Here is a 15,816-nt window from a genome sequence, read left to right as displayed (position 1 = left end):
CATGAGGTAGTCCTAATAAACTGCTCTATTGGACTTCACACAAGGTTTAATTTGAGTTGCAGGGTTTCTTACCATAAGCAGACTGATTTTAGAGGTGGAAAGAGTGACTCCATAACCTAAGATCCTTGGGAAAGGACTATCTGGATCAAATGTGTAATTTTTGATTCTGTATGAGAAGGCCCAGACTTCTTTTACTATGTGAATTATTGAAAAAGATCTAAATAAAAGGAGAGCATTTCAGAAACTGTTTAACAGATTTTTATACCTGAAGACTACTTCTTTCTCTGCAATACTGCAAAGGATGTATTTGAATCAATGTAGAAGCCTCCATTTCAGGGCTGTTTTCAAGAAGGTTGGGTTTGGTTTTTTTTTCAGAGCACATGTTTCCAAGCATGCTGATTCTCTTTCTCTGCTGACACTAGTTCCACAAAAATAACTTACTGTATTTCTGCTTTAGTTTTGCTGTGAAGAAAGAGTTATTTTACACTGAAAGATGCTGACTTCCTTTCTTGGTAATTACAATGGAGCAGGTGTTCCTTCTTCCCACAGGTTGCAGATGTTCTCCTGGGTTCTAAAATAATTTTGATGTGTCCCTGCCTGGTATTCAGAAAAGTGCTTTTACAGTAGACTATGTTTTAACTGAACTGGATGATACTGCTCCTTGGTATAACCAGTGCAGATTTTTATATATATATATATATATATATATATATATATATATATATATCTCCAAAACCCCTTTCTTAAGATACTGTCCTCAAATTCTGTTAGTTGATGCTTTCACGATAGCTTTAATGTGGCAGTGATTTCTATCCTACTTACTTCTACAGAAAGAATTAAAGGAGTTTAAAGGCATTAGTCCAGATTTGATACATTCTGATGAAAATCCAGCAAGTGTGAAGGTGGAACTGATCAGAAAAGAGCTATTTGACTTGGATTATTAAAAAACATTGTGAAGACAGAAATTTCTCAACTTCTGTACTGCACTGGTTATTGTTTCATACGTCCTAAACCTACAAGAAGAAAAAAATTAAAGGTCTAACAAAAGAACAAGTTAATATAATTTGTCTTGTGTAGATCATTCCTGGGTAGTAGATCTTTATGAGGGCAGATGTAAATCCATGCTGTCAATACTGAAGAGGCAACGTGCACTAAAGAAAAATTATGTGACGATATATGGTACATTGGGGAGTGCAGATTTATTTTGGGAATTGCTGCAAATAGATATAGATTCTAAAGCCACAGTCTTTACAATTAGATTTGTATGACCTTTTGCAATGGTTTGTAGTATTGAAAGACATGTTAAGAATGTTTGTGCAAAATAATAAAAATTATATTGGGATTATTTGATAAAACAGAATAATTTTCTTACCCATGAGAATAGAATAGAATAGAATAGAATAGAATAGAATAGAATAGAATAGAATAGAATAGGAGTAGAATTAGCCAGGTTGGAAAAGACCTTTGAGATCATCGAGTCCAAACTATCATCCAACACTATCTAGTCAACTAAACCATGGCACCGAGCGCCCCATCCAGTCTCTTTCTAAACACTTCCAGTGATGGTGACTCCACCACCTCCCTGGGCAGCCCATTCCAATGGCCAATCACTCTTTCTATGAAGAATTTCTTCCTAACATCCAGCTTAAACCTCCCCTGGTGCAACTTAAGACTGTGTCCTCTTGTTCTGATGCTGGTTGCCTGGGAGAAGAGACCAAGCCCTTCCTGGCTACAACCTCCCTTCAGGTAATTGTAGAGAGTAAGAAGGTCTCCCCTGAGCCTCCTCTTCTCCAGGCTAAGCAACCCCATCTCCCTCAGCCTCCCCTCATAGGGCTTGTGCTCTAAACTTTTCCCCAGCTTTGTTGCCCTTCTCCGGACACGTTCCAGCAAGTCAACATCTTTCCTAAACTGAGGGGCCCAGAACTGGACACAGTTCTCAAGGTGTGGTCTAACCAGTGCTAAGTACAGGGGCACAATGACTTCCCTGCTCCTGCTGGCCACACTACTCCTGATACAGGCCAGGATGCCATTGACCTTCTTGGCCACCTGGGCCCACTGCTGGCTCATGTTCAGCCTACAATCAACCAGTATTTATAACTTAAAATACCTCAGACAAGGATTAGAAGTTGTGGAAGAAACAATAACATGCAGTTCATACTTCAGCCAATGTGACCAAAGTTAAAAAATCATCAGGACAAAAATGTACAGGCAAATATAATACTACTGTTTTGTTTTGTGTTTAATTTCAGACCATTGCACTTGAGAAGCTTGTGCTTGCATAACAGATTGTACTGCATGGTCTGATCAACTGACTTCTCAGTTCCTTTTCTCTCTCTGGTAATCCAAACTTCAGAAGATTTAGTCTCAAGTCTTCTCCATTTTAACCTGTTTCTTACATCCCCCAAAATTTTAACACCTTTGAGGCTAACTACAGCTGACACTTCTGGAGATCCACAAACTAGGGTGCTTATGCCTCATTTTTCTTCCTGACCTATTTGGGTAGGTGTTCTCTGATCACATGTACCAAGTTAGACTCTATAAATGCACAGGGAAGAAGAAGTCACATTAACACATTTTCCTCAGTTTAACATGAGGAAAAAATAGGACAATCATCTGAGATGCTGGACATACAAAATACAATGCAATGGCTTTCTACAAGCTATCTCAGATTATATTATGTACAGCAAAGCCTAAAGAGCTCTTCAGCCAATAAAGATAAATGTCTGCTTCAGGGTAATGAAAATTTCTCTCTGGACATCACTGATTATGTAGGGCACTGGGGCCACCAGAATTTGAACTGAATTACCCTCCAACAGCTATATATTTTATATGGTTCAGAGCAGAACTAAGTGCCAGTCTTTGTCCTACTATTCTAACAAGGTAATTTTTGGCCCCTCTTCGTTGCTATACAGTCTTTTCTGCTGCAGTGAATATTTAGCTATTCAACTGGAGATGAAAATTTTTAAAAGAACCTACTGAGAGAAGTATTGTCTCCCACTCTGCTGTCTTATTCTTCTTGAACAGAAATGTAGTCTTCCATGAGAGCCTAGGAGTTAGACAATTACCTTTAAGAGCCTTGACCCCTCACATAATGGAGATAAAAAAAGGGGATTACTTTTCTTTTGGGAAATGTTCTATGTGAAAGCCAATCAAGTTGGCATTATCTAAATTCACTTGTTGGGCTAGCAGGAAGAATATGCAGAGAATAGAGGATATAACCATAAGGACTTGAGCAATCCCAGCCACAGAAACAGGTTTTAAAGTATCTTGGATGCAATAGCAAAAATGCACTTCCTACCTTTCGTTCTTTTCAACCTCAGAAAATACTTTTCTCCCTTAGTCAAAGAAAGTTCAAAGTTGTCAGCAGCTGCCAAAGTACATACAGACATAGAACTATTATAATGGAAGAATCCATTATCAATTTAGATAGTGTTTTTTTCAGTGCACTGAGCAGGAACAGAGTTGATACACATGAGAAACACACAGAATTTCCTTTTATTGTTGAGGGTAAATCCATCTTCTCAGTGTTTAGCTTCTTCATAGCACACTGCTTAAGGTCACTAGCACCACCACTCATTCTCTACTACATCTGACACATGACGGAATACATTTTTGTGGTCAGACCATCAGGTTCTGCAGATAGCAACTTGCTAACTCTAGACTTCTTACATTAAGCCAACAAGCCTATAAAACTGGTTGCTGGCTCTTTATACTCAACTTATCGGTGAGTCTTCAATAGAAAAAATAACAACCCTTTTTTGTTAAGAGATCTTTTCTATGCAGTTGCTATTTGGAGGCAGAGCTACTTAGCTGTCAAGGCATGTACGTGGGATCTGACACTGGCTTTGTCTCCCTTGCCCTCCCCAGTGAGATTGTGTGTGCTGTGGGAAGTCATAAGTTTCCTCCAGAGTTCATGAGACACATGAATTAGTAATAAAGAGGTATAGAAAATCCAGCCTGTGACTCTTGAACTGCTTAGTCCTCTCACAGCTGAAGTACAGGAGTAATTTTTATCTCTCTGCACTCCATAGGGTTTTTTTCAGGTTTCCAATGGTGTAGAGAGAATCTGGGTCACAGCTTAGCCATCTGTCTATAGACGACTTTGCCTCAGAAATGCTTTCTGTCTCATTTTATTCTGTACCTATGATCTGAAAAGCAGCTAGAGCTGGATAGCATATTTCCACAAAGTATGTTTCTACTTGAAAAATGCTGATCACTTGAAACTGAAACTTTTTATGGCTGTTTATTTTGACAAATGTATGTTGGGATTTCTTTGATTTGAGGTGAGGTTTCTTGAGGTTTCTTTTCAAAGCTGACTAGTCCACAGTAGCCTAGTGGTTAGAGTATTTCCCTCAGGCCAGGGACAGATCCCTGTTTGATGTGATTTGAAGCACAGATGTGAGCTCAGGTTAGATGAGAAGGCTTTGTAAGGTACTTTCACATCCTTGAAAGACACAGTTTGATGGAAAGGGTTATATTCCATGAATGTGTCAATTTTGTGCAAACAGTCTCCAAAGTAGTTTTGTAATATGGTGATAAATTTCCACTGTTGAGAACCTAACAGGAAGAAAATGGAGCAAACAAATGAATCTTCTCTTCCCCTATGTCATAGTAGTCTGTGGGTGTTGCTTCACGCTTACTGTAAGTTAAGGCTAAACGTTCAATATCTTTGTTTCTTTTGCTAAGATAAAGGTCAAACAACAGATTACAGAATTTGGAAATAGGTTTACAGAGTAAAACAATGACTCATAACTCCACTACAAGCTGTTGGTTCAAAAATCTCTCTCAGGAGTGTTGATCACATTTGAGGTTGATGCGGTCTGTGTTCTATTTTCCCCATCAGGACAGGGCTTCTCAGAGATGTATTTTGCTTTGGTTCACGTCTCCAGGCTAGGCTTCTGTTTTGGCAGCATAGTTCTAGATAGCAAATAGAGGGTCTCTAAGGGTCTCTGTGAGGGCATTATGTCTACCACAGAGGTTGTATGACTGGATCTTCATATGAGCCAGAAATGTGCACTCACAGACAGGAAAGCCAACCATATCCTGGGCTGCAGCAAAAGAATTGTGTTCAGCTGGTCAAGGGAGGTGATTCTACCCCTCTGCTATGCTTTTGTGAAGCCCACCTGGAATAATGAGTTCAGCTCCAGGGCTTTCAGCATAAGAAAGAAATGGACCTTCTATTTTCTTGCAGCAGTTTATGTTTTAGTTCCCCCTCTCAAACCCCCATCATTTTTAATTTGAACCTCTTCATATTTTCATATTCAAACATGATTTTCCATATAGTAGAAACTGTTCTCTGCAGAGCATTTCCAGCCTGTTTCACAATTAAAGTTATGCTCAAGACTTTCCTCAGGGCCCTCACACAGACTATCAAGGTGAAATACATGATTGGTTTGACACTTGAAATGTGTCCATTTTCCCTTTTTCATAGAAATAATATCAGCACTAACATTCAATTAACCTCAGTAATGGACAGACATTCCTACAATATTTCCTTGGACTTGTCTGCCTGAGGTGAGCTGGTGCTCCTTTCCAAGCAAGTCTGAAGATCATGATTGCCTGGCAGTTTTGTAAAAGTGATATTGACTTTGCATTGACTGTCTTAAAATTACATCTCATTTTATACATTACGATTTGAACTTCTATTTCAGTCTCTTGAGACGTTTGGCAAGCTTATCTTTTAATCCTTGGAAAAGCAGGATTTTGCAGTATTTCCTTTCTGATGTTAATTCCTGGTGCTTTGGATAGAAGCATCCCTGCAAAGGAACAATTATATTGTCACTTGCCCAAAGGAAAGTTTCTTATAACACCAGGCAGTAATTCCTTGGCATATGTCCCAAAACATGAGGATTATGTCTTTTATAAGCATGGTATTATCTAAAATCACCATAGATATAAGTGTTGGGTCATATGAACATGTAATCCTTTACACACGACTTCAGTTTTGAGTAGGGCCATAGGAAGATGACTGTGGTGGCCTGAAAACAAAGACTAAAATCATGCTGATCCCCAAAGAATTCTGGGACAGTGGGAATCATGGGTTTTACAGTAAAATGTACACTGAAGTAACACCTAAAATAAGATTGTCATATACTGTGAGGAGAGTTACAGTTCCCTTAGAGTTGCTATTGTCACCTGGTATATGAATGGCTGTGGAACCACCCAGATCTGTAGACCTGACTTTGATTTGGACAAGGAGATGGACAGGGAGATATATAGGAAAAGGACAAGAATGTAGTGATGCTTGCCTAATTCACTCTTTCCTCTTTTTGGATGCTGGGGATTGAAACAGTGTCAACCATCACACAATATTCTGTGGCAAGGTGCTTCCACACAAAAAAAATTTGTGTGTTTTATGGGAAGAGACTTCCCTTTGCCTGAAGCCTTCACCTGAGAACATAAGATGAAATATAACATTTTAAAGTAAGCTTCAGAATTGTGTGTGTGTGTGTGCACACGATTTGAGATGACTGTTGCTTTATCTAATGACTACCTGTGGAATCATAACAACTTGATAAATATTTTACTTTTATTTGACAAATCTGTGAAGTATTTGGCTGTTGATGCATTTGGACAAAGGGTCAGAGCTTAAATTTGGCTTACTCTGGCATTTTGCTCTAAGTTTGAATTCAGCCTACACATATCAATGGCATTCTGGAGGAGTGCAGCAGAAAATGAAAGAAAAAGTCATTGTATTTGGATCTGGTTTTCTCCTTACCATTTCTATTTCCAAAAAATTGTAGTTTAATGCAATGACAGAAAAGTGCAACAACTTTCTCAGCAAGTATAAACATCCTTAAGAAATATCAGATACTGAGTATGCAACACTCTTTTCTGGTAGAAGACTTCTGTGATATGGCCCTTTTGGTTCTTAGTAATTTTATTTTGAGGTTTATGCAGTTTTATTTGTGACTTTTGGAGTATGCAAATATTGCAGTCCTATCTGAAAATACTCATAATACTTCACCAGTTTTAGCCAAGGGTTAAAACCGTCCTATAAAGACAATTTTGCCTGCAAAACAGAGCTTGAAGTAGGATAGCCTGGAGAAGCGGAGGCTCCAGGGAGACCTAATAGCAGCCTTCCAGTTCCTGAGGGGCGGCCTACAGGAAGGATGGAGAGAGACTGTTTACAAGGGCCTGCGGTGACAGGACAAGGGGCAATGGCTTTAAACTAGAGAAGGGCAGATTAAGATTTGGATATCAGGAAGAAGTTCTTCCCTATGAGGGTGGTGGAATACTGGAACAGGTTGCCTAGGGACGTAGTTGAGGCCCCTTGCCTGGAAATATTCAAGGTGAGGCTCGACAAGGCCCTGGGCAGCTTTTTTTCGGGGATGACCCTGCTGACTGTGGGGAGGTCAGACTAGATGATCTTTGGAGGTCCCTTCCAGCCTGGACAATTCTATGGTTCTATAAACACCTGTTTTGGTAGCAGGGTTTGGTTGTGGTTGTTATTTTTTTTTTCACTTTATAATCTGTGTTGTTTTCACAGATATTTGAACTGGAAATAGCCTGTGCTGGCTGCACACTACACTACTGTGCTGAGGTTGTGACTAAACAATTATGGCTCTGCTTATGTTGTGTCCTAGATGCTCCTACAGAGGATGTAACACTAGCAGCTTCCCCTTGTAGGGTTGCCAAATTCCATCACACAAATATTAGAAACAAACAAACAAGCCTCAAGAACTCCAAATCCAAACAACTGGGGGAAAAAAAAAAAAAAAAAAAAAAAGGAAAAGGAAAAGGAAAAAAAAAAGGCATGGTTTAGTCCTACTTTCAAGATAAACCTCTTTCAATGAATTACAGTAGTCTCTAGTTTGGCTCACTCTGAAAAGCTTAGAGGCAGAACCATAAACTTGTACTGCAGATCTGTAAGGCTCAGCAGAGGGTGGGGAAGGCTGTTTGTGTCACCTTGCTGATAAGATTTTTGCTTGTTTTCCTGCTGCTGTGATTTGAGGGTTAGGATATTACACTGTGCCCATGCTGCCATCAGCTCTGGACACAGCATCTAGCAGGCAGGCCAGCCTCATGCTGAGAGCTGTCCAGATGAGCTTAGTCATAACCTCATCCAAGAGGAAGGGGTGTAGTCTGATGTACACATCCCACTGCCTGCAAAGGGCTTTGCCACCCTATTGTTTTGAGTGTCTCGGTGGAAGTGGATCAGGAAGCTTATCTAAGGCCATCCCCACCCTTTCATTGGCAACTGCTGTTTGAAAGAAATGTAACACATTTTCCTCCCCCCCCCTTCCTTCTCCCCTCCAGTCTTTTTTAGAGCTAGCAACCCCAGTTGTTCCTACACCACTTCGTTTGTGGTGTTCAACATTTGGTGTAAAGAAATCTCATTTTAATTCCTCAAGTGCTGTTTCCTTTGCTTGGGGCTCATGACAGGTGTCCCTTTGTTCTTTGATCTGATATTATCTCAAATAGCTTCAGCAAAGCTAAAAACTTGCACTAGCAGCAAACTGCCCAAATTAGCATTTTTGCTAATTCCAGAGAAACGGAAAGTTGCTGAAGCCCTGCCAGGAGCCTGTCAAACTAACATGCAGTGGAAGAGGTGGATCTGTGGTGAGGTTGAATATGGCACAGAAAATGGCCTTTAAAGACTTTCTTATTCCTCCTTTTAAAGATAGAATCATGAATTTGAGAGAAGTAGTTTAAGACAGACCTGGTTTTTTTCCTAACATGATTGAATATCTTGCATTTCTATAGGGATATCTTTTGAGTGTCATTCCCATTCTCTAAATTATTAAATCATTACAATTTTCTCTGTAAAGCACTTAAAATACCCAATACTGCTGGGCTTTTTTTGTCTCAGTGATTTAGTAATTTTTCCTACAGCCTTATATTTTCTCACTTTTCAACAATGTGGTTCACATGTATTCATTTTTCTGTGCTCTGAAGCTCAGAGGGATAGTTTTCTGTCTGGCTTGCTAAATATATAGTCAAATATTTCTTTTCTCCCCCCAACTCCCTATCACATCCCCATTGAGTTTCATTTCTTGCTTTGTCTGGAAAATGTATGCCCAGCTCTTATCTCGGTTGCTACCTGGCTATTGTTCCAGGCAGGGGGATGTAAGTCAAGTCCTTGATTTTGCTTTCCTGTCCTCTGCAACATATCTGGGAAACACAGACAAAGCAAAGGGTTATATAAACAGTAGATGAGCCATTGCAGGGTGGATTATATTTTACAACTGAAGTAGCTCAGGACTGAACTGTTATGTGCCAGGAGCAAGAAGGAACTGAGGAAAGAACTTTACATCTGAGTCACAGAGTCACTCCCAATTTAGTGTTGTTCACACTCCACCTTTGCTGGAGGCACGTAGTTTCAAGCCAATTCTTTAGAGCTTTCATTAGTGATATCATTCAATGTTCATTACTCATTTTGAGTAATGAATTTTATTATGCACGTTTTGGTTACCAATACCTTTTTGTGGTATTTAAGAAGGCAGAAGCAAATTGTCACATAAGCAAGATTAAACATTTTTAGAGAGGGTAAAATCAAGGAAAGGGATAAGGTATGTTAATAAAACTGCTTCCTCTTTGTATGCTGCTAGACCTCTTTGTTTCACACTGTGAGTCTTACTGTGATGTGTGTGAAGGATAAGTATAGGCAGGGAAAGATTTAAAATGTCAGGCTGGGGGAAAGGGAAGAACTTCAAACTATGGTGCTACACAAACTGAGGGTTTGTATTGTGGCTAGTGCTTGGTTGTAACTGCAATAGACTGCTAGGACAGTTCAGTGAACCGTGTTAAAACCAGGACTGAGCTCAGGTGTCCATTCCCAATTTTCTTCATTCATTACTTTCACTGTCAGAAGAAAGGCTGCAGAAACAAAGGATGAAGCTATAGATGATGTTAAGCTGTGTGCCACAGGGAGAATTTCTCTTACTTTGCAAACTGATTTTAAAATACAAAAAAAAAAAAAAAAAAAAAAAAGAGAAAGGAAAAAAAAAAGGTACCTAAGATTCTACTATGGACTTTATCTGAATATGTGTTACTATTGCCTGCTATTTCTATTATTTTTTGGTATAAAGGCAGGGCAGTCTCTCCCTCTCTCATGTCAGTGTATTAAACAACCTGCTATAACTTTGAAGGTAGTTCCTCTTTGAGAAGAAGGTTGGACTGGATGACCTCCAGAAATCCCTTCCAATCTTTTTTTTTTTTTTTTTAATATGCCTTTATCAGCCTTTACAGAAACTCTGTCATGACACATCCTTCTGTCCTCCCACCCTCACCTCTCAGCAGAAAACCAGCTTCTTTATTTTTTTTTTCCCCTCAACTGTGCCTCTGTTCTGTTCTGTGCAGGCTGGAGTACAGGTGATGCAGGTACATGGCAATCAGAGCCACAGAGATTAGTGCCTACCGTACTGTGCCTGGCACCTGCACTGGCTTCACAGGGCAGAGTGGCTTATGCATCTCCCTGGCAAAGTGCTCAGTAATGCGGTTTCTGAAGCATTACCTGCATACTCAGAAATCTCTACATCAGTGCTTTGTTGAACTGAGACTTAGCATAAAGGATAAATAAGCTATATTCTTCTTCACTGGTGCATCTGTGAAGATTTCACTGGTATAAGAGCTCAGGTATTGGCATGATGAGATCTTTGGCAGACTTTGAAGGCCTCTCTTTTAAACAGAATAAATAGTCTATGCTTTGGAGACAATACTGTTCAAGGATGCTAAGCCTAAATCTGACACCCAGATTTTAGCAGATTAGTATTTTTGGTGCTTCCCCAGAGCCCTGACACATTCTGCTTATTTCCTAAAAGTACCATGATTCTTTGATCTGATCTGGCAACTGGTATCACTAGCACCTACATTGGCTAGTTTATATCAAACCCATATTTTGAGACATAAACTCTCTGTGATGCCTATACTTCCTACTTTACTTATTGGAGGCATACCTAGATGGAGACAGTGCACTGAATAAGATAGTCCAGAAAAACTTCTAGAAAAAATGAAAGGGGGGAAAAAAGGCACATAGCTTTAACACTATTTAAGACCCGTTAAGAATGAGTAGCTGAAACCCTGGTGTGTAACTGTGCTTCAGTATTTCTCAGCTAGTATTTATCTGCTGTATTATGGATACCAAAACTGGGCTTCAGCATTCCTCAAATGACCCTGTCTGTCAGAACAAATTCCTTGGGGCTGGATCCTGTGGAGCAGGTGATGCAACCATCACTATTCCTGTCAGCCATTGCCTTTGGCCAACTTCTACACAGCTTTCTGGCTTGGACTCCCTTCCGCATTTCATTCACTCACTTACCTACCTTTATCTTGAAGGGGGATTTCCTGCCTCTCACCCAGCATCAGCAGTTTGGAGTCCTGGGTGCAGTATCCTGTGCCTTACCTTTTAGATATAACTGCAGGTGAAGTTTATAGCATCCTTAATTTTTAAATGTTGCTCTCCTGCTGTTTGTTTTTGGTTGGTTGTTTTTTTTCCTTCCCTCTCCTAGGCTAAATATCTTTTATAATGTTTATTCCACAGAATATTACACACATGAACTTCTGCAATGTTTGAGGGTCTGAGGGTTGCAATAGCAACAGTTAGTAATACTCTGTACATAAACACTGCTGTACTTTTAGTGTGTTCTTAACATTTGTTGACAACTGCATGTGATATCTTTAGACTCATTGTTAGTCTAGGTGACAAGCTCATGGAAGGAAAACATGCTCTGCTTGAATGGCCTCCAAAGATGCAATGTTTTCACTTCTCTAAGCAGCTGTTGCCTATTGGGGGTTCTTTTATCATGGGAATGTAATGAATTTTAAGTTGGCCTCTTCTCACCTCCCCTGTGCTCCCAGCAAAAAAATAAAAATCAGAGAATAGGCAATTAGCTAGCACTCAATCTGCTGCAACTAATAATGGTGTTCAGTCTGGATGCCCATAGGAATACAAAACATTTCCTTATCTTATGCTGTTACTGTAGTTTGAATTTTGTTGGGTTTACTTCATTTTCTTTTGCAGGAAAAGGAAAACAAGGAAAGCTAAGAACAGTTTGGGCAGTACTGCAGCCTAATCATTAATGCATCCGCTTGTGGTGAAGTTCTGTTTGGAATTCTGTAGAATGAAAAGTATCTAGAATTTATGTACTTCAGAAGCAACAGTAAAACTGCTAACAAGAATTCTATGCAGAATGTTATTATCAGAATTAAATTAGCATAAGTTACTGGTAAGGTAATTGCTCCTCTCAGTCTGTGCTCCTGAAGGATCCAAGCATTATTTTCTGGACAGAGAGAAGATGATTAGATGAGCTGCTGTGGACTGGAGCCTTCAGGTCACAGTGGAGAAAACCTTTGTTCAAGCTTCTTGAAATTAGTCAAATTTTCATGATCTGTGTGATACCAAGGGAAAAAAACAAACAAACAGAAAACCACAAAAGAAACCACAAACAAACAAATAACCCCCCGAGCTAACTCACCTGAGTATCACCACATTGTTCAAACTCAAAATAATTAAATATACAGATTGGAATATTAGTTGGAAAAATGCCTTGAGAGGATCTGCACTTTCCTTTCAAAAGTGTACCAACAGTGGCAAACAATGAACTGGCAAAAGTAAACCGAGTCAAAATTTCCACTTCATCAAATATTTGAATCATGGTCTGCCTTAATAAATTAGGAAATTTAAAAATAAAGAGTGACTGATGTTTGTGAAAACACTCTTCTGTGATGCCACTTCTGCTTTTGTTTTCAGCACAGTCAGTTTCTGCAGCTTGGACTTCATTTGCCATTGTAAAGTACAGTTAATTTCTTTCTTAAAACATGCATAGCAGAAACCAGAGATTTAAATCTCCTCTTTCCTGCTGTGGCTGAGCCACTCAAACAAATCAAATGGGAGTACCTTGTGTAAATAAGGGGAATGAAATCCTTTAATGAATTATTAACACAACTGGGTCGTCACCTGCTGAGGTGGTCTGGGGGTGTCGGTTTCTTTTCATGGGCATTAATCTAGATCTTGTAGAATATCCTATTCAATTTCCTACTCTGTCCAGTCTCTATTAAGAGCATGAGTATGCCTGGAAAGATTGAGAAAAATGCTGCTCTTTTTTTTTTTTTGACAATCACAATAGCATACAGAGGGAGTCAATTATCCTCTGACAGGCACCATTCAAATTCCCAGTAGCACTAAAAGTGCCAAGAAAACCCCAGAAAGTTCAGCGGCTTTGTTTGGCTTGGAAAAACTCTTAGAAACTGGCTTTTCATTTATCCCCAATTCCTACAGTATGCTTCATCCTAGCTGGAGCCTGATTGAAGTCACATTATGTTTCCTTGATCAAGTTTACCATTGGAGCCATATGCAGACATGGGACTTCTAAATGCATTTCAGGCTTGGACTTCAGGCACAGGCAGCTTTTCTATTGACTTGAAGGTTTTAGAGTGGGCTCTGTTCAGGCTGTGATTGTCTGCCAAACTAAAACACAGTTCTCATAAGGTTCCCAGATCATCTTGTTACTAGGTGGGCAAAAAAACCCCAATAGAATAGACTCTTGGAATTTGATTGGTCTTCTGGAGCAGAAGCAGAAGCAATCAAACAGAAAGAAAGGCTTGGAAAGGAGACAGTATATACATTTCAAGGCTGTGAACACAGCCAGTTTCAGCTGACTACTGGCACAATTCCCTGCGTCCTTCTTTTCTATAGACAGGTTTATCTGTAACCATATGTTAGGGTCTGCTGCATTTCCAGATTCTTCCGCTTTCATTCTTTGACTGCATCTGTCCTGTTAGTACTCTGCCTTGGGAATTAGCAGACATTAAAACAGCATCCAGTAATTTCCATGATTTCTCACTCTTAGGATGTGACAAACTAACTACAAAGTTGTTTTTTTTCTGTGCCTTGCATGAGTGGAAGCCAAAGCAAAGAGGCAGTGTATGGCCAAAACATGACTTCTTGGCTTCCTTGAGTGCTTATGACTTTTCAGAATGAAAGGTTATTGAACATTTCCCAAAGCAGCAGCTCTACAAATGGCTCCCATGCCAGGAGGAGAAAATATATGCACTAGACCTTGAATTGGTGATGCATGCTGAAATATCCTGGGGACAAATTGAAACTCCAGAGGGAAATAAATGTTACCTTTCAGGACCATTGTAATGTAAAATATCATTAGTTTTTTTTCACTCTCCATCATTTTTGAAAGGTCACAGAGAACAGGAGAGGTCCCTGAGCACCACAGGAAAGTCAATGTCACTCCAGTCTTCAAAAAGGGCAAGAAGAAAGACCCAGGAAATGACATGTTAGTGAGCCTCACCTCCATCCCTGGAAAGGAGATGAAGCAGTTCATTCTGGAGGTCATCTTTAAGGATATGGAGGGGAAGATTATCAGGAGTAGTGTGCATGGATTAACAAGGGGAAATCATGCTTGCCCAATCTGAAAGCCTTCTGTGATGGAGTGGTTAGCTGAAGAGGTGAGGAGAGAGCAATGGATGTTGTCTACCTTAAATTCAGCAAGGATTTTGACATGTAACATCCTCCTAGGGGAACTTAGGAAGCATAGGTTAGATGAATGGACAATAGGTGGAATGACAGAGGGTTGTAATGAGTAGTGTGGAATCTAGTTGGACACCTGTAGCTCATGGTGTTCCCTAGGGGTCAGTACTGGGTCTAGTCTTGTTCAACACCTTCATCAACAACCTGGATGAAGGGATGGAGTGTTTTCTCAGTAAATTTGCTGATGATACAAAACTGGGAGGAGTGGCTAACAGACCATCAGGCTGTGCTGTCATTCAGCAAAACCTTCACAGGCTGTAGAGATGGATAGAGGAGAACCTAAAGAAGTTCAATAAGGGCAAATGTAAAATTCTGCTTCTGGGGAGGAATAATTAACCCCTCTATGCTCAACACAGGTTAGGGGTGGACCTGCTCCATGGTGAAGGACTTGGGAGTGTTGGAGGACAGGTTAACTATGAGCTAGCAATGTACTTTTGTGGCCAAGAAGGCCAGGGGGATGCATTAAAAAGAGTGTGAGTAGCAGGTTGAAGGAAGTTTGCCTCCCCCTCTACTCTGCCCTAATGAGACTGCATCTGGAGTATTGTGTCCAAGTCTGGGCTGTCTAGTTCAAGATAGATGAAACCACTGGAGAAAGTACAACAGAGGGCTATAAAGATGTGGAGGTTTCTGGAACATCTCTCTTAAGATGAGAGGCTGAGACTTGGGTCTGTTTAGCCTGGGGAAGAGAGGACTGAGAAGGAATCTTCATTGGTGCCCAGTAACAAAACAAGAGACAATGGGCATGAACTAGAACACAGGAGTCTCTGTCTGAATATAAGGAAAATTCCTTTCCTGTGAGAGTTGAGACAACACTGGAACAGGTTTCCCAGAGAAGTAATGTAGTCTCCTTCTCTGGAGACTTTCAAAACCCACCTGGATGTGTTCCTGTGTAACCTGATCTAGGTGAACTTGTTTTAGTGAGGGGTTAGACTAGATGATCCCCAGAGGCTCTTTCCAACCCCTATCATTCCCTAATAGTGTGATTCTGTGATTCTGTTGTCAAAGTTTCTCTATTTTCCTATCACTCTCACTTGTAAAGTCCATTTGTTGCCCTCAGGTAAGTATGCTTCTAAAACTTTACTGACCTCCAGTAAGTATGAATTGACCTTTGATTTCAGTAGTACCCTACCAAACTGATGAATCAGCAAACACTGGAGGTTAACATACTTTTTCACATTGTTTTCTTTCCTCCCTCACCTTACAATGTTAAACTATTCCTGAATATAAACAGCTTTGGATAATTATATAATAAAATTTGTGGTGAAATCATAAAATCATAGCACGGTTTGAGTTCAAAGAGACCTTCAAGATTGTCTGGTTCCAGACCCTTTCCA

Source organism: Dryobates pubescens, chromosome 3, assembly GCF_014839835.1.
Source record: "Dryobates pubescens isolate bDryPub1 chromosome 3, bDryPub1.pri, whole genome shotgun sequence".
Lineage (NCBI taxonomy): Eukaryota > Metazoa > Chordata > Aves > Piciformes > Picidae > Dryobates > Dryobates pubescens.
Note: the sequence above shows the minus strand (reverse complement) of the source record.